The sequence below is a fragment of the Molothrus ater genome, chromosome 2, assembly GCF_012460135.2.
Source record: "Molothrus ater isolate BHLD 08-10-18 breed brown headed cowbird chromosome 2, BPBGC_Mater_1.1, whole genome shotgun sequence".
Lineage (NCBI taxonomy): Eukaryota > Metazoa > Chordata > Aves > Passeriformes > Icteridae > Molothrus > Molothrus ater.
In genome coordinates this window covers 60,927,637-60,952,653 of record NC_050479.2, presented here as the reverse complement: position 1 = coordinate 60,952,653, position 25,017 = coordinate 60,927,637, and the positions used below count along the sequence as shown (strand labels likewise).

Below are 25,017 nucleotides of genomic sequence, written 5' to 3'. Positions count from 1 at the left end.
CTGTCTAAAGGTAGATTGGTTTATCTTAAGGCTCATGGTTTTGATCTCACGCAGCCTGAGTAGTGTTTTTCTTCAAGAGGAGCTCAGGCAGTAGGAGTGGTACAAATCTTCTCAAGCTGTGCAAGAGTGGCAGGAAACATGGGCTGTTATCAACACAGCAAATGCGGGTCACTTGCAGGTGGCTTGAAGGATATTCTTTTCCATTTTGTTAAAATATCTGCAGGCAGCAGGACGCATTCTGATTTTTGCAATGCTGTTTTGTTAACTGAAAGAACCTAAAGAAATTTTTACATATGAGCTGCAGCATGAGCACTCAGATTTTTTGAAGACAGCAGCTACAGTGGATGAAGTTTGTGAGGGATTGGGGTAGATATTATAGCAAACTTAACCCATTGTTGTTGCTTTTCCATGGTGTGCCAAGACATTACTATAAACATCAAGCACCTCCAAAGTGGATAAGCTTCTGTGCTGGAGTGTGAGGGTGGACATGACAGGTGAAGAAAATAAAGGCAGAAAATAAATGTAGTTATTTGGTGTCTGCACCACATGCCAGCACCACTGCCATCAATAGGATCTCTCCCTTTTTTACCAACAGCAGTGTTAGTTTTGTGGCATCTGAATACTACAGGACTTCAGGAGACTTGTGGCAGATTTCTGAGCAAGTCTCCAACTGAGAGTAGTTTTGTTTAGGTCTTCCATGAAAAATCCACTAAACCAAAGCCACCATTTGGGAGAAAAATTTTGTGATGTTCAGAGTGGTGGGCTCATGATAGCACTGAGTGCAGTAACAGATACTGCTCTGTTATCTGACACATTTAGTTCAGATTAAAGCATTACACAAGTGTGAAAACAGTCCTTTTTACTTAGAAAAGTTTGAAGAATTTCTTCTGGAAAGAGCTCTGGGCTGGTAGGTCGTTTTTGAGGTCCTTTTAGCCTAGCAGGCCTTTCCAAACTCTGAAAAGCTTATGACAAGGGAAAAGTGGAACAGCCTTTGCTGGGATGCTGCAACAGTTTAATGAGAAATGGAAGTGGGTCATTCTGGATGTAAAATTCAATTGAAACATTTTTTGTCAGCGTTGAGACATTTGAAGATCCCTCTGCAGAGGGTGTGACCACTTCTTCTGCCATGACATCTGTTTGGAAGGAAGTGTAAAATTTCCTTTGTGATTCACACCAGAGCTACAGAGTTGGGAAATTCCCTCTCCTCTCATTATGTTTAGTGTCTCACCCTTGAGTGGAAAGGACTATGGTTTGCTAAAGGTCCAAGTGAAAATCTACTTTTAATAAAATATGTGAGGAATCAAATGGTAATTTCTCTTATTATAGATGCTGGGAAATTTAGCTCTTATTGTGACACTATTAAGTTGTCTGAAAATTGTTTATTTATTAAAACACCATAGAAAGGACTGTTGTGAAAGTGGGCTAATGAGGAAGAAAACAGAAGGCAAAATGCAGGAATTTGTTTCAGAATCATGGATATTGTATATTAAATATTACTGTTTATAATGGAAAAACCTGTTATTTTAAACTACTGTTCAAAATCTTGTGGTTTGGACTAGTTAATTTTGTTTCCTGCTTGGGTTTGAACATTTCATGTCTCTTGGAAATTAGATGTTGTAACTAGTGTTCCCAGTAGTAGTGCATTAAGCTGCAAAGTGCTGGATTTCAAGCATATTAAGCAGTAAGTACTCTTGAGTTTTTATTGTTGCCACATACCTTCTGATAGCCAGTCCCATAATCATATAATATGATGCCTCAAACTGATATGTTTATTGTTCTAAAAAGATTAATAGGCAGATGTTGACCCTGGCAGCCAGATAGAAGGGAAGATTTCCAGAGCATTAAATGTGATATTGAATTTGCTGCATTAAATGATCTATCTTTATTTTGGCTAGGTTGCTTATCTGTTAATTGTGATCCGTAAGTCTAGTTATAAATGCTTTTTTAAAATACTGTCAGAAAGTCAAATCCTGTGTTTGCAGTCCTAGTGGGCAGAGGATAAGGCCAATCTCTTTTATTATTGTGATATCCTCAACACTTCAAAATGCTTCTGCCTCTATGCATTTTGAAGTGAATACTGCTGTAAAATCCAGGTTACTTCAGTTCCTTTAAAACCCAGTCTCGGAGGATTTTTGGTAATTTTGCGCACTGTATCCACTTCTGGGGCTCCCAGCATAAGAAGGAAATGGACCTGTTGGAGTGGTTCCAGAAGAGGGCCACAAAGATGATCAGAGGACTGGAGCACCTCTCTGGTGAAGGCAGGCAGAGAGAGTTGGGGTTTGTCAGTCTGGGGAAGAGAAGGTTCTGGAGAGACCCCTCAGCTCCTTCCAAGCAACTAAAGGCATGTGAACTGGACAAGGAGTAATGACCTTGAACTGACAGAGGGCAGGTTTAGATTAAATACAAGGATGAAATTCTTTACTGCGAGGGTGCTGAGACAATGGAACAGGTTGCCCAGGGAAGTTGTGGAAGCCCCATCCCTGGAAATGCTCCAGGCCATGTTGGATGGGGCTTTGAGCAGCCTGGTCCGGTGGAAGGTGTCTCTGCAAAAATCAGGGAGGTTGCAACTGGATGATCTGTAAGGTCCCTTCACACCCAAACTGTTCCTTGATATATGCTCACTGAGTTAGAAACATTGGCTCCCTCAAGGCAGAGTTTCTTAGCACAGGCACAGTCTTGCAGCAAATCATCAGCCCAGTCTTTTTTATGAAGTGGAGCAGCCTCTGTCTCACACTTTGCAGCTCAGATAATGGGTGGATGAAGTGCAGGACAACTGCTGAGCACATAAACATATCTTTAAAGGCATCTATTTTGAGGAATTACGGAAAATAGAGTCTGTTTGGAATAATCTAACCAAACTAGCATATACTCAAGTTTATTTTCCATTGTCTGTGAAAGCAAGGAGATTAGTGTTTGCCCACAGAGGAATCACATTGGATCTGCCTTTTTAGTTGTTACAGGATATATAGCTGGGTAGGCATATCTGTAGGGATGAAATGAGAGAACTGTCTCTCATTTGTTTTCTCCAGTCAAGCATAAATCTCTAATTTTAAGGGCATTCTACCCTTGGTTTAGATTTGTTTATTTTAGTTTTACAGTCTCGATTTAAAATCCATTTTAATGAGCTGTTTATGCAATGATAGTGTTTTTAATATATGTTTAGGTTTTGTGCAACTCCAAGTCAGGCAATGATGTGTGAAGAAGGCATGAATTAGTAATATGGCAAAGGCAACTGGAATACCTCCAATGTACCAGCCAAACAAGATTTTGAGGTGGATGCCTGTCTTGCCTCTGCCTCAGACCTGAGTTCAAGCTGCTGTTTCTCTCCTCAGGGGTGACTTTTCTTTTCTGACCTTCTTGCATCCTGAAGCTGGTTAGGACACCCAGCCTGGTGCATGAGTGGTATCAACATTGGTGTGGGTTTGAGTGTGAGATGAAGGTCAGGGAATGGAGGAATGCCAGGAAACCAGCATTTCTTCCCATATGCTATCATTCTGCACTTAACTCATGCAGTATGGGTGAAGTGGAATGGTACCAGGACTCCAGTCAGCAAATCAAATCGGCTCTCTAGTAATCTTTACCCAAGGCCATAGGTGGCCAGCTTGAGAACCTCTGCTAGTGTTGGAAAAGTGTTGCAAGCAAACCCAAATCACAGAAGCATCTCCAATAGGGAACACGGTGCAGGAATGTTAGATGGGCAAAGACTTTCCAAATGCTGTGTTTGCCTGTGGCTTTTCTAGTCATGGCAGATCTGCATGGGACCGTTTGGTGACCCGAGCCTTGCCACAGGGCAAGGTGTGACAGGGCCTTTTGATACTCTTTATGTGTGCCTATTTCTGACCACTCATAAGAGGCTTCGTAATTTGTCTCCAGACATACCTTGAATATAATAACAAGAATAATTAAAACTCAAATAGCAATTTGGTGTTCTGACCATCTGGGATCCAGCCTGAGAGATGAGATGTAGTACAGGCCCTAAAGCTGTTGGTAAGGTAAGCTTTCTTCCTTTTTTTTCTCTTTTTTTTTTTTTTTTGATAATTAATTTAAATGGCTTTTAAATGATTTTTAAATGAGTTCATACTCACAACAGCTTTGAAAATTTGTGTCTTGCCGGTGGGATCTGACTGCTGCTTCTACTGCTGTGCCTCAGTCTGATTCCCAGCTGGAAAAACCAAACCTCTGTATCAGCTGGGTGCAACCTCAGCACAGTGATAAAGGAAAGCGAATAAATAGTTGGAAGCTTTTCTAAACATCATTTAGAGAATCGCTTTTTTAATATATGAACCCCAGGGAGAGAGGAAAATAGGGAGGAAGAGGATATTACATTTGCTTTATTAGCATAAGTCTGTGATGGCTCTGTTAATTACTTGAAAAGAGGATGATGAGGAGTATTGAGTGCATGAAGTTAAAGCTGATGGAAGTGTTTTATGGAATATCACTTTCTAGCAAGGTTTTCTGTTCTCCTTGTAGGGGTTTTCTGTTCTCCTTTTCAGCCTGGGAAGGCTGGATTTGGCTTCATTCTGCCAAGGAAATCAACTACTTGTTGAGTGTTAAGGGAGGAACTGGAAGAATGGCAGAACCAGAGCAGTTAATTCTGGCCTCACCTTGGGGCTTCTGCATCCCAAGCATAGCAGCAGAGTAAAGAGGAGTCACAAGTGCACTGATTGTTTTCCAGTGTGAAATAGTGTCTCTGTGGCAGGGTGTGACACTCCATGGCTGCCGTTTCTAGCTTCATTAAGCTTGTTATTAGGAGACAGATCTAATGCTATCAGGTGCAGTGGTACACTGATGCAAATAGGCAACTTTCAGGGCCCAAGTTAAGCCACTGCACCCTGTCATGGTGGCAGCTCATTTGGAGTTAGGAGGGCTTATGCTGGGGCTGTGTAACAAACACTGAGGTGGTTGATGTATCTGATGGCTCCTTAGCTGGGGCAAGCTTCCTGTGGGTGTGGTGGAGTTAACACTTTGAAAAGCCTGTACAGAAGGACTGATGAGAAGAATTCCAACTAGCATCAAAGAGGAGAGGGAATCTTTTCAGATGCCACACACTAGGTTAGGCAGAGGAAAGGGAAAAGGGGTGGTTGTTTCCTTGAAGAACTTCTTTTAAGTTACAGGTGAAGCTGAGGCAAAAGAGTAACTCTTTCTCCTATGTGAATGTGGACATAGGGTTTTGGCCAGATGAGTAATCTAATACTGATTACACCATTCTTTTCTTTGCTAAAAAAATCTGTCTTTAATGAAGGAGAAGTGGCAGAAAAACATCTTGAGATTTTTAATTTTGCAGCCAACGCCACAAAGCAAAAAATCAGGTTTTGGTGACTTAGCTCTTAGCAGGATTGTCCATTGCTTTGGTGCAGCAGTGACTGCAGAAGCAGTAGTTTTCAGAGATAAAACAGTAGTTTTCAGAGATAATGCTGAGCTGAGCCCTGATACTGGCTTCAGTGCTGTCATCTTCAGGGCTGTTGGTCAGACAGCTTATACCTTCTGGTCTCAGTATGCTTTTGTCACCAGCAAGGTTTTAGGGCCAAAGCAGCCAAAAGAAACTTTTTCAGGGCCAACCAAATGGTGCCTTTTTTTTTTTTTTTTTTTTTTTTTTTTTTTCTTCTTATTCCTCCTTTTTCTGGCTGCTCTGTGCTTTACAGTTTCAATCTTCGCTTGAAGATATGCATCATGGTGGGCAGCCTGGGGTTAACCTGAGCAATTGTGCCAGCTGTCTTTCAGGCCTGGCTTTACCAGTCTGATCTCAGCTGTCAGCATTTACAGTCCTGGCTGACAAGAGCTCTCAGGCCCAAGAACAAGTAACATCACCAAAAAGGCACTTCAGCAGCTTGTATTTCAGTCCGTCTTTAGTAAATGTCTTTTAAATTTCCTGTGGATCTTACAGGAGCCATATGAAGTACCCTGGGAAGTTTTATCAAAGGAAGGATACCAAGCTGCCAGTGGGAATTGCCACTGAGGGTTATGGAACCATCTTCCCAGCCCTTTTCAGCTCATTCCCAGGCTGTGAGCCAGGAAAGTTCTTGCTTGTTTCAAGCCTATCCAGTGTGATTCCCAGATATTTCACCTGTGTCTGGGGGCTGCCTCGTGGTAAGAGTAGAACTGCACAACCAAGTACAGCTCAGGAGAGTGCAGGGATGGGGGGAGGGAGGGGACCTGGCAGAAGTAGACAGTTTAATTGTGAGACAATTCCCTTCTCCTTCACCTGGACAGACAGGCAGTGCCTTCAAATTGCATCTGAGGAGCTTCTCTTCAGACCTTAATTTGCACATTTTAACTGTCCCACCAGATCCAGGGTAAATAAGTAAATAAATATATATATATAAATTAAAAACCCACATGAAAAAAATCAAAATCACCACTAGAAAAGGAGAATCAGTGGTAGGAAGAAGGAAAACATGGTTGTAAGTGGGTCACATGGATGAGAAACTTGAAATTTCTTGTCGCAAACAGATTATTTCCCCCCCTGGATGCTGTTCACAGTAGAGGAATTCCACTGATTTGGTCCTCAAACAAGAGGACAGAGGAGGATGACATCCTGAAACCATCTTCCACTACCTTTGAAGGACTGGGACAGTTTCTCCACTGAGAGTTTCAGAATAACTTGTTCTGCTGCATGGGACCAACATGCTTGAAGCCCCTGAAAAGGCAAGAAACTGAGCTGGTTCAGTCCAAATTGTCTTGCAGCTTTTTTAGGAGGAGGGCAGTACATTTTTATGTTGCTGTCTAGACATAGACAAACAGACTGACAATTTCTGTGTTTCCTTCATAAAATAAATAGTGACCCTCCAGGAGTCTGTCCATGTAAGCATGCTTCTATCTTTGCCCCAGGCTGGAAAAGGGTTTTGCAAAAGTTAGGGGACTGAATGAGGATATCCTTTTGGAAGCAAAGGAAGGGGAAAATTAGCTACCCAAAAATACCAGTTTATTGTAGCAGTGGTGTATAGATGCTGCCCTCCAGCTGATGGGGTAGGGCAGGATAGAGACAAATGCTGCTGGGGGAGAGCCTGCCTATCCCTCAGTGCTGCTGTGCAGCCATTCATTTCTGTACCCTGCCCTTGCAGATAATTTCTAACTTTTCTTCTTCCATTCTTTGCCTCACTCTGTTGGTTATTTACTCAGAACATGATTTTCAGCCCCATCAAAACCCTTCAACCTTCATTCCCAACTGTTTGGTCCTGCTTTCCTTAATCCATTCTTGCTTCTCAGCTTTCCTGTATGCTGGTAAAAGCTAAAAAGCTAAAAGAGACACCCCACCCCCCCCGCCCAATACCCAAATAAAATTGAAAAGTACTACCGAGTTGTGAATGTAGTGACTGTCTAATCTGGCAATTGTCCTCTCTACCCCTTCTTTCTCCCACAGGCTTTGCTGTTCACTTTTCCTCTTTAGGTTCTGCAGTAGGAGTAAATTCCTTGCCACTGACGAATATCTTTTGCTTATCCATTTTAATCACAGTCCTAATGGGAATTAAAATAGTATAAGGCACAGATTGGAATCTATACCCAAAGTGTGCAGGACTGAGACCCTACAGTGTATTACTGGAAAAGTCTGTCTTATTCTTGCAGGTGAAACAACAGATCCTGTTAACGGGAAATGAAATTGCTAATAGCAACTGGCCCATGTTCCTCTGACAAGCCAGCTTGTGGAGAGTGGTTTGGTGACTGATAAGATAAGGGACTGGAAAAGAGGCGTTGGGAGGCTGTTTCATTGAAACCTAAACAAATCTCACGTGCTCTAGATTGGCTGATGTCCTGCCCTAATACTTCACTTTTATTATTAACCAGAAAAACAAAATCAAATCAAAGTTCCCAAGGCAAAACAAAACAAAGTGAAAGTTCCCAAGGCACAGCAGGCTAAATAAAAATATGCTGAAAGACATGCATAATATATTAACTGTAGTTTGCTTCATTTGTAAAGAGCAAAAGAGAACAAATAACCAGTGTTTTTGCCCCTTACGGGCCTTTGTCAGGGACATACTTCTCTGAGCTGTTCAGTGAAGAAAAAGATTTTTATAAACATTTTTTCATAAGATTTTCCAAGCTGCCATGCAAATATATATTAACTTGTTCTCGAGATTTGTTTTGAAGCAGGACATTTCCAGCTCTCTGAGTAATATGAGTAAATTTATGCCAACAATAATGCAACCAGTTCAAACCTGCACACCTTTTTCTATCTAGCAAGTGGGTGCTACTGAGCTGTACAGAACAATTTACCTGTATGTGAACTGCCAGGACTAGACCTTTAAACATAATTTCTGTGATATCCTTCTCAAAATTGCAGCTAATAATATAGAAGCCTTTTTTTCCCCCATCTTAGTCATAAATCCTCTTAAAACGTAATTCTAAGTAATGTACATTTAAAGACTGTAATTTAAAATCAAGTGTTTCTTTTTTGGTTTCTTTTCTTTTTTTTTTTTTTTTTTTTTTTCCTAGAGGGGGTGTATCCTGCAAATGCTTTAGAAATGAGAGCCTTATTTCCAGTACAGATACAACCGTTCTGGCTCCAGTGCTGTCCTCAGCCTGACTCCTGTCCACATGCTGTCTAGTCCACACCCAGCTGGCTGCTATTCTGTGCCAGAGCTTGCTGACACAGCCATCACTGGGAAACTTGTAGGAAATATCATCAAAATATGTCCTAAACATAACAGCATGGGATTTCTGAGGGACTCGATATCCTCTTCTGCACTTAAAGCACTATATATATATATATATATATATATATATATATATGTGTACACACATATACACACACACACACTGTGGAGCTGTTGGCAGATGGAGACTAGTGTTTTTAAGAAGTTGATTTAAAAGGTGACAGATTCCAGGCAGACAGAACAAAACAGATTTTCTTGCTGTTCTAATTCCTGCTGGATATATACCGGGATGTCTAAAGAAACAGTGTGCTTTTCAAACCTTTACCTGAAATGACCTTGCAGAAATCTGGAGAATTGTCTTTGCAAACTTGTAGTCAAATTATGTGTAAGGGTTTCTTTTGTGAACCAGTTGTCAAAATGGGCTCAGGCTTCCTTTGTGACCCCGTTTCACCCCACTAAAATCCCTTTCTAATTTTTTAACAGTTTCTGTGTTGAAAGCTTAAAAATCTGAATTGGAATATTTCAGTCTCACTGAAGAGCATTTACAAAAGTAGAAACTTGTATTTCAGAGAACACTTGTGCTTATAGGGTGCAACATACAAATTGTATACTGCCATACATGCAGACTGTCCCTGGTCTTGGAAATGCTTTATGAGAGATTTCATCCCTCACTGATGTCTTGCATTTATGATTTTTTAGTATGCATGTGTACTTGCAAACCCAGAAGTTCGTGTGCTCAAAGAGCTGCTGTCCTTTTGAGAGTATGGCTTTTAGGATTAGTCTACTGGAGGCCCTAACTCCTTCTTTTCCAGAGGTGACCTCTGTTTGTACTTAGTTTTCAGTCCATACAGCTTTTCCATTTTTCTATTGGTATTTCCTTTATCAGCTCATGACACAGATACTTAAGCAATGGGCATGTTGCAAATGCACATACAAGTCTCTTGCAGGCATAGGAGGAACCTGTTTTGTTCCACACAACATTACTTTATGTGGCTGTAGTGGTTGGAGTGCAGACACTATGCAGTACTAATTCAAGAAGAAGTGCTTGAAGAATTTATTCCAATGCAGAATTATTCTGCTCTTTGGTGTTTAGTGGACACAGGCTAGTTCAGCAGAATCTTTCTATGTGCAGGGCTATAGGGATGTGAAAGGATGCCATTAAGATTCTCCCTTGGATGACACACCCTGATACATGATTGCTGTTTTTTGAGGAGTTGTTTATTTTTATTTCATTCAACTCTTTCTTTGCTAAAAGCTTTCTGCCAGTAATTGCAGGCTCCAAAGTCAGCGGTAACATGGCAAAGACACATCCCAAATATAACAGATCCTAATTATACTTTCATTTCTTAAAGTCTCTGTCAGGCTGATTTCTGCTTAAAGAGCAGCTTGCCAAACTGGAAGTGAGCTGGCTGGTGATGTGGGTAGGAAAACTATGCAGAAAAATAATGACCTTTCCCTCTGTCAAGGGCATCTGCCTGCTCGTTACTGCAATGATGTGGTGCCACGGAATCCCTCAGGTGTACTCACTGATTCCTGCTGATAGAAATCCAGAAATCCTCCACTCTGCTCAAGCAGACCCTTTTTGTATGTTCATGTGGGCATGATGAGACACACTATATCCCCTCCAGGCTTAATTATGTGACACAGGACTGTGAGTGAAGGTGGAGGCCAGCAAGGAGCTCCAGCAAATCTCCATCAGAGCAGTTTTTCTAGCCAGAAATAGGCTTGTGGAAGCCCCACCAGCGCTACTCATTCCTCTTAGTCTGTAGTCCAAAAAAGAATGTATTTCCATATTGTGGCTTTGCTCTGAGTAGTTTAAGACAGCAGTTTTCAACCCCAGTTGTGCTGCTAACCTCTCCCAGCCACAAAAAATCACTGTGTGGCCCTATTATCATCATGTTACTTAAAATAAATACAAACATAGCAAGTGCTTCTACCCTTGCTAGAAGTATTTTTTGTCTAGAGTCATGGACTCTGGGTTTAGAGGAGGCAGTTCAGTCCAAAAGCCCATATTCTGCTTTGCATAAACCTACATAAATTTTGCTGGGTCAAGGATAAGACTTTATTGCAAGTAACTCTCTGTAACAAGCCAGTAACAAAAGAAATCAGAATATTCCTCTTTTGACAGAGGGCAAAGTTTAAAAAAAAAAAAAAGGAAAAAAAGAAAGGCAGAAGAGTAAGTTTGTTAAACTCAGTAACTTTTGACATTTTTAATGCCTTCCTTCCAGGAAAATAGAAGAAGTGAACAATGCTTCTGATCACTGGAAGGGATTTGGGGAAAGTCTTGTCCACATAGGAAATCTGTGTTGGCAGAAAAGTGTCCATGACAGGCAGTTACTCATCTGAGTAATTCCTTAAATGTTAACCAGACTTTCATGAGCAGATTTCCAAATCATTGAACTGACCAGAACTTTGCTCCAGTGCTTTGAGGACTATTCCTGGTGTAAGAGCCTCCTTCATTCCTTTTCTTTCCCTCCAGTAACAAAGTAAGAAGAAACCCGAGTTATGCTTTTGATTGTTCCTTATGATCAGCTCTTCATAGGGACTCAATTCGTGCTGCTGTTGCCGCCAAAAAATCCCCCATGGCAATGCAAAGTTCCTTTTTCCTTAGTACAGACAACATTTGCAGGCCTGATGAAAGCATTCTCCTCCAGGCTGTTGTTTTCTCTATACTTACGACTGCTACCATGTCTCATGGTCCTATGGTCCTAATGCTAAAATGACTCTTTCCTGAGGGAGTTACTCACAAAGGTGGTAGACACATCACTATTTTCTCCTTCCTCCCCCACTGTGTGTATGCTTTCTTTCTGGTATCTCTTAGGAATTTTTTCCCTCTTGTTATTATTGGTCTCATTTCAAGGTATATGGAAGTTTTGGTATTGTGTATTGGAGATGAAGCTTTGCCAAGCAATTATTTTTTTTTTTTTTTTTTTTTTTTTTTTTTTTAATTTTTCAGGATATCATTGGTTTGGATAGCAGATGCAGATATGTAATCTCTTCACAAAGATTGTATGGATTGCAATCTTCATGTGTATATTCTGTGTTGCAGAAATGCCTCCATGGTCAATTGGTTAATACCACTTTTGGCCCATTTTATCATCTTTTCATGATGGTGCTGTACAGTGTCTAATCATTTTACACTGATAATAAGAAATATGTGTTTGCATGATACAGTTCTCCATTATATTATAATGGAGAAATTACTGCTGCTTTTATTCCTGTTAAGATCTGCAGTAATTTAAGCTCAGTTGTAGCTGCTTTGATTTAAGTGGTTATGTGCTCTGAAATATTATGTTGTTCCCTACCTTTCTCCCCTCATGTCTGTCCAGTCTCTCCCAACTGGCTGGGCTGCCTTACCTGTGAGCCTGCTACTGCTCTGGGCTTGGGGGGCTGACTTTAATCTCTCTTTCAGTGCTACTCCAATCATAGTAAAACTCTGTGTATTTTGCTCACATTTGGGCACATATTTGTAGGGTGTTTTGTTTTAGCTCTGTGCTCTGCTGACCCCTGGATACTTTTAGCTGGACCTAGCTTGGTTGGAAGTCGTAATTGTCCTTCATTCAGCACATGTGAGAGCACACCTGAAGTACTGTATCTGATTTTGGGCTCCCCAGTAGAAGAAAGGCATAGGTAGACTGAAGCAAGGCCCCTGGAGGACCACCAAGATGTACAGTGAGCTGGAGCAGAGGATATATGAGGAGTGGAGAGATCTGGACTGTTCAGATCAAGGAAAGGTCATTGGGGAATCTTATTGCTGTCTAAGACTACCTAATGGGAGGGGAGGGATGCATAAGTCAGACTCTTTTCAAAGGTGCATGATGATAAGAAAAGAGCTGACACAATTTGGAGCATTTGAAATCCTGACCGTATATATTTGGAGGGAAAAAAATCATCATATGTGTGATCAAAGACTGACACAAATTGTCCAGAGAGGCTGTGAAATCTCCAGCCTCAAAGTTGTAAAAAATTTGACTGGAGAAGACTCTGAGCAATCTCCTTTAAACACAAGAGGACCCTCAGTGGTCCCTTCCAATATAAATTATTCTGTGACAATCTTAACCTCAGGGAGAAAGCAGATAATATGGGCAGCTTTGAAGGTCTGGATGGGAAGCTCTGGGAATCAGTCTCCAGAGAAATAGGATTTGGGGGACAGCTAGTTACAGAATCATAGAACAGCTCAGATTGGAAGAGACCTTGAAAGATCATCTGTCCAACATTTTGTGGGAAAAGAAGCCTAGATGAGATTATCTAGCACCCTGTCCAATTGCATCTGGAAAACCTCCAGAGACAGAAATTCTACCACATGCCTTGGGGAGGTTGTTCCAGTGGTTGATCGTTCCCAGAGTAAAAATTTACTTTTTGTCTTGAGCTGAAACCTCTCTTAGTACAACTTTCATCCCTTGCCCTTTGTCTTTTCCCTATGTCTCTTTGTAAGGAGAAAGCCTCCGTTCTCTTTGTAGCTGCCCTTTAAGTACTGGAATACCGTGGTGAGGTCCCCTGAGCCTTCTCCAGGGTGAAGAGAGGCAATGACTGAATGCAGTTTTCATCCAAAGTTTTATAAACAGTTCCACGGAAAGAGAGGAGAGCAAGACAGCTGCAGGAAAGTGAAGGACAAAGACAGTAACTCTAGCCAGTTCTGATGCCTTGAAGTCCCATCCTCCCAGATTTCTCTCCTCAATTTGCAGTTGTTTACACTTCTTGGGCCTGAAGCTACAGTGGTGTCCTTGGTTCTCGGGCTAGAAAAGGATTATTTTGTCTAAGTAAACTGCGAAGAGAACTTGCTAACACTTTATATGAAGTTCAGAATTATATACAAATGCAGTACAAAATCTGAAAAATATGACAGTTAAAACTTAAGACATCATTTCCTCTTCTATTTTTGGAGGACTTGGAGAGGAACTGGGCACAGAATATCACTGCTGACCTGCAGCTTGTCCAGAACTGCTGTGCTTTAATCCCAGCCGGCAACTAAATACCATGCAGCCACCCACTCACTCCATCCCCCAACACCCCTCCCTGTGGGGAGGAGAATTGGGAAAAAAAAGTAAAAGTTGTGAGTTGAGATAAGAGCAGTTTAATAAATGAAGTAAGATAAAATTTAATATTAACAATAACAATAATAATGCTGCTAATGATGATAACAGTAGTTATTGAGTAATGAAAAAAGGAGAGAAATAAACCCCAAGAAAAAAAGTGGTGCACAACACAGTTGCTCACCACCAAATGAGCAAATGCACTGCCCATTTCTGAGCATGATCTTCTATGGTATGAAACATCCCACTGATCAGCTGGGATCATCTGTCCTGGCCATACTCCCTCTCAACTCCTTGATTGGCAGAGCATGGGAATGTGAGCAGTCCTTGACTCAGTGTAAGCACTACTTAGCAGCAATTACAACATCAGTGTGTTATCAGCCTTATTCTCATACCACATCCAAAACACAGCACTGTACCAGCTACTAGGAAGAAAATTAACCCTGCCCTAGCTGAAACCAGGGTAAGGACACAGCTAATAGGCAAATGATGTGGAACACTGGCTGACTCCTGTACTCCTACATGAGGTCAGTAAGCAGGATCCTGAACAAGAGGCTCACAGTTAGGCAGGGCTGCCTGTCTTCCTTTGCTCCCTACCTCTCTGCCTGCCGTCAGTCCTTGGTATCACCCAGGCTGCTGGCAGCACAGCAAGGAGGCTGGTGAGTATCATTGCGTTAGCCATTATTAAAGGCTGTTAGCATTGTGTGCTGTGACATGTACCTGGTATTTATTACTTTTTCTCTGGGTTGCATAGTATCATCTTGGATGGATGTGAGCCAGTTTTCAAATCCTGCCTTTCCTCTTTCCCTCCCACGTGTTCAAAATCCAGCTGTGTTCAGCAGGTATAAAAGTGCTGACCTAGAGAGCCCATGACAGCCAGCTCCACTCCCCTATTCCCTTTCTCTCCTGTTTCCATCGCTCATTTTTCAAATGAAGCAGTTCGGCTCTTTCTGGTGCTCAAAATGGGAACTGTGCTTCTCAGTGCAGAAACTTTTTGCCCTTGCCATCAGTCATACAAGGAGTTCATGTGCCACCTGCACCAGTTTAGGAAAAGAATCACTTGTACATGTGCAGGGAGAGCCAGCTAGTCTTTAATTTAGTTTTCAAACATGTAGTATGTTTTGCTCAAGCAAATAATTAATTCAGTTCACCGTTTGAGGTTTGTTAGAGAAGCAGTCTCAGTAAGGCATTGTTCAGGAGCATAAATCCTAGTAAGTCTTTAGAAGTGTAAATTTTGCTGTGGCATCTTCTGATCAGTGAAACAGGTCTTTTACTGTCTGGTCAGCTTTTCTCCATGTCACAGCTGCTTGGGGAAGGGCAAACAGACCTTCCCCAAGCAGGATACATTAGACCTTCCATGAGAATATTCATCTTCCTTACACAGCAAACGTTCCCCAAATTGCTGTTCATTGATAGCTTCACCGCATGTCCACCTTCCCACAACAGGTCCCTGGACTGAGGAGTCACAGTGGCCTCAACCGTACAGAGGAATCACCATCTGAATTGCCCTGTGCAGTAAACATGAGGCTGGGTTTCACTCTTTGGGTGCTGGTGGAGCTGGAGACAAGCTCAGATTTTGTGCTCAGATAGTCAGCAGAGGAAAAGACACCTGTCATGCTCAGAGGGTTCTAAAAGTGGAGCAGCCTCTGTACCTGCATTGCAGAAATGTGGGTGAGAAAATACATGATGAAATGAGGGTGAAATTTGTTGCAGTAAAGAACTGAACAATAAACAGCACCTGTTGCTTCTGTGCTTTTTGACTGTCATATATGAAATGACCAGATCCTTCAGGACACTGCTGTTCATTATTTTATTGCATTTGGCAAAGCTGAGTGTGGAGAAGATGCAACCTAGGGACCTCTGGAAACTGAGGGAGGCATGAGGGGTTGTTGTTTTTTTTTTTTTTCCCTCTGAAAACTTTTTCTTGAAAAGGAAGTAGGACAGACATAAAAGGGAACATTCCCTTCATTGTCGTGACACTGGTGAATTAAGATATCATGGGAGAAAGAGTCTAAACAAAGGGATATGCTAGAGTGTAATCACACTGTGTGAATTGCAAGTTGATAGCAAAGAGCTGTCTACAAATAAGCAGCTTTACAACATTTCCATCAGTCCAGGGCATTGAGTATCCCTGCATGCTCGAAGCCAAGTGTTGGCTTGTTTGGGGGCTGGGAATTGCACTGTTGGAAATGACAGGCTGCCAAGCTGTTCTCACAGATACAGGCAATTTTTGCAGTGAGCCAAGAATTAAACTTTATGGCCAAGAGTTAAAACTTATAAACCTGTGTCAAATACCAACCCTTTTGCAGTTCATATGCTGTTTATGCATTTGTACCATTAAAGAATAAGTCTTATTTGGAAATAGGTCTCAATTTTGAAATCTTTTAAATTGCCCTCTTTACATACTGTTCTTGCACTATAAGAAGGCATCATCTGCTGCTTTTAAAATGTACTCTAAGCAGTAAGACTTGAATAACAAATGCTAGATTAAGCTAATAAACATCTTTAGACCAGTGGGTCATGGCACTGAAACTGCCTTTTCATGAAAGCTCAAAATTCTTCAGCTTTAGAAACCCATGGAAGCACATAAATCACTCAAAATAAACCCACAGAGAAATTACCTCCCCTTCCCCACTGCTGCCCTGCTGTGGGAAAGACCTTTTGCTATCCCTGATTTCCCCCCGGAGTGAAATCACATCCACCATTCAATACAAAATTAATAAAGGTATATAGAGCATGTTGAGCAAACACTGACATATCCCCAATGGTGAATCTACATCCCTCCATTCTGTTTAAAATTAATAAAGGAAGACAAGGCATACAAAACCAACACAGGAGAGTATAAAACCCCTCACACAAAGCCCACCAAGGCTTGGCACTGAGGGCAAGCTTCTGCGCTGGAGTAAGTGGCTCTAAGCGTGAGGCAAATCTTGGGGTGGAAATGCTGGTTCCCTTCCTTGGGCAGGTTCAGGAGGGCTGCCTGGCAGCATGCCCAGTGGATACTTTGTCACTCAGGAGTGGGAATTGCCTGAGCTATTTGATGTGTTTGCAACGTGGCTGTGACATTCCCTCCTTCCTGCAGGTGATGTGCAGGATAAAAGATGATGTTTCAATTGAAGTCTTGCTCAGCTGCATCCCACCTTCCACTTGCCTTCTGCCCTTCCCTCTCCCAAAGGCACACTCTGCTATCATCAGCATGCAGTTATGGGTCTGTAAAAATGTTCTGTGATCTGAACAGCTAGCCAAAGGCTTCATGAGCTGTTGTGATGGACCAGGGACTGCTGGAGCAAGGGATTGAAGATACGCTGAATGTCTGTAGCATTCGCCCCCTTTAGATAATTGCCTGATTTTAGCATAGAAAATGGGTAAGCATCCTCAAGCACTCCTTAGATAATCTAACTCAATGATATTTGCTTCTCAGGTACCTCTTTATGGACTGGGAGGCCTCCTTAGATAATCTGACTCAATGATTATTTGCTTCTCAGGTACCTCTTTATGGACTGGGAGGCCTGGCATGGAGGTCAGATAGCAGCAAGATTGGCTCCCACAGTTGTCCTACAGAAATTAAATATAATCCCTTATACTCAAAGCAGTTAATAACCTCTTCTTTACCAGCACCTGTTACATCTGTACCCTTCAGAGCTGTGCCAGACCCTCCACAAGTGCCAGCCATTGATTCAGCTGCAGAAACTTCCCACAGCTGATTGTGAGCAGTTGGAAACTGTCAGTTTTCAAAATGTTTATGGCCACACATTACTGAAGAGATGAGCTGTCTTTTGTTGCATGCTGGCTTCAGGTTAAGCTATTTTTTATCACTCTGATGTTTTGTAGACACCGCTGGTTACTCCCAGGTTTGCAGCATCAGCTTCTTCCACCAGTTCATGTGTATTTTATGAGCCCTGAGATGTTTTGGCAGAAAGTGGAGCTGTGCCAAAAAAAGTTGTTCCTGCTTTTCTTCATGCTTGCCTTTTTTTCTGTACTTGCAGCATCTGAAGAAGGGGAATGCTATAGCTGTGGCAAGGAAAAGCTGCCCAAACTGCTTTGTAGAGTGATGGGTCGTATGCATATTTACAACTGTCCAGGAGCAGTGTGTCAACCGTGTGTCTTAGGCTCCTTACCTACCAACTCCTCACACTGCTTCTGAGAGATATTGTGCCGGTCTGTGGTGGCCTGTTGGAGGTCTGCAGATGGTACTTTGGTTGCCACAAAAGTAGCATTTATGTGGGGACTGCCTTGCAAAGACTCCTGAGGTTTTTTCAAGCTTGATGTCCCATGTGAGATCACACCAAGGCATCCCCCTTGTGCCCTGTGGGACAGACCCACAGTGTCCTCCCTCTACCAGCACTTCAGTGGGACTTCAGTGGGTACAAGGCCAAGCTGCTAATCTACAAATTTCAGAAGCATATTTTGCAAGCAATGCCTTTTAGCTAACTTAAAGTTGAACTGCTCAATTGGATGAGGAACTGTGTTAGGTGGGATGAAGTTGTTGCAAGAAAACATCTTCCTTCCAAGAAAATTCCTTTCTGTAGGCGAGTCTTTAGTCATCTTTGCAACCTTTGTCATCCTGTCCTCCCTGGGGAGTTTACTCTGTGACCTTTGCTATTCTACCAAGGCGCCTCATAAATTATTATTCTTTTAAATGGCACTTAGACTGTCGTCGTGACTGCTAGCCTTGAAGATTTGCAGTCTACTCTGTAATTTTGAGGGGGAAAAATGGTTTAGTGACAGAAGAAATATTGTTCTTCACGATAAAACTACTTTTGTGTTTCATTTTCCACTCACGTCATTCATATCCCTGTCACTAACCTCATTCAGGTCAAGGGCTTGAGGCAGAGAACGGGCATAATATTTTTGGTCAGACTGATGCATCTGAATATTGCAAACATCTGTAATTTTGAATTGAAATGAACATTGTGTTAAATCCTCAGGCAGATATTATCAAGACATAATAGATTACTGAAGTTTGCATTTCTTTTGGCAATTCAGACCGAGATTCTGTTGACTGGTTATTCCAGACATTAATGAACCTGTTTACACAAAGGGAGCCGCTCCTCATGGCTGCAAATTAGATCCTGGATTCTGCAAATTTTGTAGGAAAATCTGTGGGCCAAGTAGTTGAGATAATAATGAAAAAATTAATCAGGCACACATTAAATGTGAAGCATATAAGAAAACATCTGCAGCACTCGTTGGACATCTGGGTAACATACTTGCAGTGCCGTTTTGCCAGCTTACATCTGGAGTGGTTCATGAGAAGAGAGCAGATGCTAGTGTGAAATAGGTCATCATAGCAGCAGGGCATCCGAACAGAGGCATTTCTTTTTTTTTATTCTTGCAGTAACAGCTATTTCTTTTTATTCACACCAATTATGAAATGTTAGCCAAGTATGCAATGTGAATGCATGTATTGTGACAAGCCAGTACTCCTAAAGGGTGTCAAGGTAGAAAAATATCCTAACAAGGAGGCTTCAGAGAAGCAGCCCTTTTGCTTTACACACTGAGTATTCTTTAACAGACATAGTGATTATTTTTTGTTAAGATTATGATCTTTTTTCCTCCATGCTTTATTTTAGTATTTAGTAGAGATTTTACTAAATGCCTTTTAGGTGGCAAATGCCCAGAAGCAAAGATGCTAATTCAGGCGAGTTTCATCAGTCATTTCAAAAGAGAGGTCACACAGATAAGAGAAATGAACAGTACACAGTATGTGAAGCAGTGACATTCAGTGAGCCCTTGTCACTAGCAGCCATTAGCATGGAGGCCTTCTGTTACCTTTTCAGTGCTTTATGTGCTTTTCTTGACCAGGCAGGGAGCCTTCGGAGCACTGCAGCACTTAGTAGCCTACAAGTTCTTGTTTCTTTCTTGAATGCTTTATATTTTTAGTACCACTTAGATTATTCCGTGCCCCCTTGTGCATCTAAATTTTAAAGAGAATCGAAGAATGCATAATTCATATCTGTCCCAGAGGTAATGGAACGACTCAATGATATCCGTGAAGGAGATGATTTTAAATTTCATGTCTTATGCAAGAGGTCATATTTATACAAAAAGTGCAAAATTGGTCTCGGGGATACCCAGATAATTATCCTTACAATAATGAGCGTGGATTCCAGGGGGGAGTATCACAGGAAGTTTTAGTGTCTTGTGTGTCACCATCCCTTATTATCACGGCGTCATTGTTGTTGTGATTGAAAATTGATCTCAGGCTATGACTTGTATTTTGACTTGGAATAGCACTTCCAGGAGGTATGAAAAGACAAGGTTTGCTTTGATTCTGTTGAAGTATTCATGCAAGCTGTGAAGCATTTGTTTACTGCTGAAATTCTTTCCTTCATTTAAAGGAAAAACAATTGTTTATTGATGTTGGGCAGAACCCACCAGTAGATGCTTTGTCACACAGCACAGTTCCACTAGACTATTTCTGCTCTCCTTTCCCAAAAGCCTAGAAGTGCCATGGCTAGAAATAAGTGTCTAGTTCTGTGATATGCTATATGTTTGAAAATGCACTTTATGGTCTGTATTACAGACAGTTCAAAGGGAATATAAATTGGTGCAGTATTCTCTCTTTTCTTCTAATCCAGTTCCATATATGCATTGAATTTTTACCCTGAAATATATCTTTAACAGCAACTTACCACTTTGCATTTTATTTAACTTGGACTTTGCTATATTTGTGTAATTGTTATGATCTAGCTGCTCCTGTAGTGTAAAATGTTTAATATCCTCTAAACCAATTCTACTCTGACTTTTAGCATTGTATATCCAAGGAGAGAGCTGATTTTGTTTGCTTTTCCTTTCAGAACTTCCTAGTTTTAACTTTACTTTCCACTTTTTGCAGGATTGGCCATGAGAATTTGTAGAGTTTGAAATTTGGAAGTTTGGAAATACTGTGATGGGGCCTCTGAGAAGTTACCTTCCTGTGTACAGGTCTGTAAAATGTATTGTGTTCTGACTATTTGTCATGGTTTAGGAATGGTATTCTCCAATTTAGTGTTCCCACTGAAACCACTCCAAGCTATATGTTGCTCACCCCCCTCCTCTCTCCCTGCCTCATTCCCTCCTTCCCTCCCCCTTCCTCTCCTCCATGATGGAATGGTGAGGAGAATGGGAGTCACAAAAGATAAAGATCACAAACTGAGATAAGAACAATTTACTAGAAACAGCAATGAGGTAAGAAAATGAACAGTAACAGCAACAATACTAATGACGGAGTGTGTAGAGAAATAAATTTTCTTGCTGACCCATGGAAACCTCTGACAATACACAGCCACTCCCTCTGCCATGCTAGCCCAGTCCAGAAGCAAGCCCTCCCCCCTGTCCTTGGAAGATGACCTGAGGTGGTACAGGATAACCTCTGGGTCCTAGCCATACCCCATCCTGGCTACTGCAAAAACTTACCTTGCCTTGGCTGGAGCCAGGACAGTATTTCAGCATGTAGACCCCTGTGCTGACTTGTTATATTTTTTATCTTGAATGCCTGCTAGCCAAATCTAACTTTATGCTAGAGAAAATGTTGTGAAAAATTCATTTTGTTTCTCACCAGATGCTTAGGACATAACTATTCTGTTACTGTTGTACAGATGTGGAGTAACCCATTCGTCTTTCCTTCGAAGTGAATGATTGCAGTTTATAGAGTTGAACTGCAGAAAGGAATTGGGCCTGTATGTCATTTTCTTCTCACTGCTCTGCCTTTCAGTATGTTTTGGAGCTGCATTACCCTAAAAGGCCTTGCAATCGATTGCTTCCACCCAGGTTGCTCATATGTTAGCAGCTGACCACAGTTACAGCTGTGGATATTTTCAGAAGCACACTTAGCAGACGATCAGCAGAATTACTGAGGCTTTTGGGTCAGGAGGAGCTCAGGTTCATGGAAAGTTTACAAAAACGAAAAAAAAAAAAGTTTATATTTAAGAGACTGTAAAAAGAGCATAATAATAATGGCCTGACTCCTGTAGTGTCAGCATGGCAAGAAGTGGTGAGAAGCCTGTAGCTAATGCTATGTCCTTGTCAGCTGAAATGATAGTGTGGCCAGCAATCACTCTGATTTAGAGGGTAGAAAACACTCCCCTGCATTTCAATATGTTTTTCTATGCAGCTGTATAACAGAGAAAAATTTTATTTCTTACTGCTTTCACAGCTAGTACTGAACAGCATTTTAATAGAAATCTGCCAAGAAAAACCTATGGGAATCAAGTTTTCCATTTGGGTGGTCATACCCTGCTATTGGTCACACTTGGGGTCTGTAGGAATTGTATGCACTAAATAATAGTTTTCAACAATGTTCATTTTTGAATATACTGTATTTCATTTGCTTGGATTACCTTGGCATGCTTTGGGTGTTACTGTTTTCCCTGTTGACTCTGTAGTCACATACTGTTTTATTAGCCTGTAGGAATTCTGCAGGGAAAGCAGTCTGTAAACCTTAAACAAAGTCAGATGGATTTAGGAGATGAGAGGTATCCAAAACAACTTTTAATTAATTCTTGGAAATTATTATGATAATACCTTTTAAAGCCAACATAGCTCCAAGACACTTTAGAAACTCTTTGAACTTAGATGTAAACCTCACACAAGGGCACAGCTTCTGTAATGAGCGAAAGCCCTACATCAGACCGGTTGAGATACTGCAGATACAAATCTGATAATGCTGCCTTGGGCCTGTGTTGAGTGAAAGCTCTGTGTTCAAAAATAAGCAGCCTTTCACTGTAATTGAACAACTGTTGAATGATCTGTGTCATCTTAAGGCTTTGACTGCACTGCTTCTTTCTTTAATGATGCTACCCCTTCAGGCAAAATTTGTGGTTTTCTTAGACAGGGGGTGGGGAGAAAGAAGTGCAAAACACTGGAAGACATTTGGGTAGAGGGAGAAATCTAGTTGCAGTTGGCATTTGCTAGAACTTTACTAGTGGCAACAGCAGCTTTATAAAATCTTCCTTTCCAGACCTGTCTATGAGTGTTGTTTGAATCACACTTCACCTAAGGCTTCCAAAAGTTACTGCTAAAATTGCCAAAGCAAAGTGAGGTTGGGCCTGTGTCTTAATAATGTGATACAAATGCAATCAACAGCTGCCATGTGGAGAATTTTAGGCAAGTCATTTGTCTAAAACACATTTTAAATTTTCCTTGTTCAGCAGTCTAGTTCTTCGAAATTTGTGATGTACATACAAATTAGTATTGTGCCATTTAAAAAGAGGATAAATATGATATTCATTTGATATATGTACATGTTAGATGTATGTATATTAAGAGGCATAAAGTAGTTGGGTAAGGATATGCTGTACCCTCATTATAATGCAGAAGCAAAGGGAAACCAATTAAATTAAAAGGCAAGACAGTTCTACTGAAAAGGACATAGAAAGTGTAATTTCCCCTTGGAAAGTATTGCCCCAAGGTGTTATCAAAAGGTATTGCCAGAAATAGATATTTACATTAATGAGAATGCCGTCAGAGATACATTTTTCATATTTTACCTTTATAAAGAAGTTACAGTGGTTACACAGCAGTGGCAGAAGGCTGAACTCACTGATCCTCAACCTGGGGTCTGGGTGAAGTTTCTTCTCCAACTGTGTGGGTATCTCTTGTACCACTTCTTTGCATTGTCTGGTAATGATGTTGAAAGGAAACAGGACAGTGATCTAGCTAAACAATTAGTTTAACCTGGGTCAGCTATTTCCATTTATCCCATGTCTTTCACTGCAAATTTCAAGGGTTTTTTTTGTTATTTGTAAGTATCTCCTCCTCTTGTTTTCTTAATCTCTTGTTTATTTCCTGCATATGATCCCTCAACTCATTCGCCAGAGAGGCCTCTTTTTTCCTGAGATCTTTATTACTTGTTCTTGCTTTGTTGGAGATTTATTAATGTATTGCTCAAGTTTCTAAGGTTTTCTGTTGGGGTCACTAAATACCTCTTGGGTGTCCTCAGACTTTTGCCCTTGACGCTCCTCTGGTGAAACAAGTATGGTTTGGTTTTACAGGGAGCAGAGAAAAACAAAGGTTGTGAAAACAGTTCATGGCCAGCCACCACATGGGATGAGGAGGCTCTGACTCCTGGGGCTGGCCTCCTCTGCCCTGTCCTCCTGTTACAACTTCCTGGGCACACAGTCAGCATGGGCTGGCTCCTGGGGATGTTTCCTGGGGGGAGCACTGCTCCGTTGTCTTGCTGCTTCTCAAGTGAAGAATTCACTACTGGCAAAACACAAATTTGTCAAAAAACACGGGAGGGAAAGGGAGAAGGGAGAGGAATAGTCTAGGGAGGACACTTTTCTACTGTAGCTGTAATCATGGCAACTGTACCTTTGATCTCCATACCGGTGCTGTGCATGGACCTGCTGCTGCACTGGATAAAAATGCAGAAAGGCCAGAAAGGCCAGACTCTCTGTGCCACCAGGCTTTGCTCAGGGCTCAGCTGTCCCACCAGACGCTCCAATGGAGGGTTGCAATGAGAAAGCAGAGGGAGCTGGTGCACAAACCAGGACTGTGAAGGAGCACGGTTGTCTTTGTGCATCTTATATGTAAATTACCTGGCTACAAAGAGACAGGAAGGAAAGGAGATGTTACTGCCTGGAAATATGCCATGTGTGCATTTGATGGGTATATTTGAATTATTGAAAAGATGGAAACAAAATAGTTTGGTAGCTGGAGAAAATCTGTAAGCTAGATGCTTGAAGGAAGATAAAATGGGAAGGTGGGGGAAGTGAAAGCTGTCATGGAGGCAGAATTGTATTTTATTAGCACAGAAATCCAAACAAGACTGTGATTTTGTAGACTATTGTGTCCAAATAATGAGTCTTATGTGCAAACTAATTACAAACACAATGAGCTGGTGCAAGGACTTGAGCAAATCTTGTAAGGAGTACCTGGGGGATCTGGGGGTGTTTGTCTGAAAAAAAGAGCTTGGGGAATACCTTATCACTCTATGACTGCCTGTAAGGAGGGTGTGGTGAGGTGGGAGTTTGTCTCTTCTCCCACATAACAAGCAGTGAGGTAAGAGGAAACAGCCTCAAGTTGCACCAGGGAAGGTTTAGATTGGATATTAAGAAAAATTTCTTCACAGAAAGGATTAAAACAGCACTGAAACAGGCTGTCCAGGGACATGGAGGAGTCAGCATTCCTGGAAGTGTCCAAAAAACATGGGCATGTGGCACTCAGGACACGGTGGGGAATGTGGCCATGCTGGGCTAACAGTTGGACTTGATGGTCTTGGAGGCCTTTTCCAACCTCAACAATTCAGTGATTTTATATGCATTTTTAACTTTCATTTTTGAATGGTGGCTCAGAGTGTCTTTTACCATCCAGCTCTGATTTTTTGTTGCCCACAGCAAGCCACAGAACAAGTTCTTATGAGAAAATCTAGAATGGCAGTGTGCTCACCTGAGTAAGAGCTGTGGCCAGAG

At 41.5% G+C, this 25,017-nt stretch overlaps 1 protein-coding gene across 7 annotated transcripts in view; it reads left to right on the top strand.

Moving 5' to 3' along the window:
- Positions 1–25,017, top strand: part of ENOX1 (ecto-NOX disulfide-thiol exchanger 1) — a 356,510-nt gene that overhangs the window by 91,690 nt on the left and 239,803 nt on the right. For all 7 annotated transcript variants that reach the window (XM_036381515.2, XM_054518593.1, XM_036381505.2 and 4 more), the window contains one exon: positions 20,463–20,551. The gene's annotated coding sequence lies outside the window, so the exon portion shown is untranslated. The remainder of the gene's footprint in view (positions 1–20,462; positions 20,552–25,017) is intronic.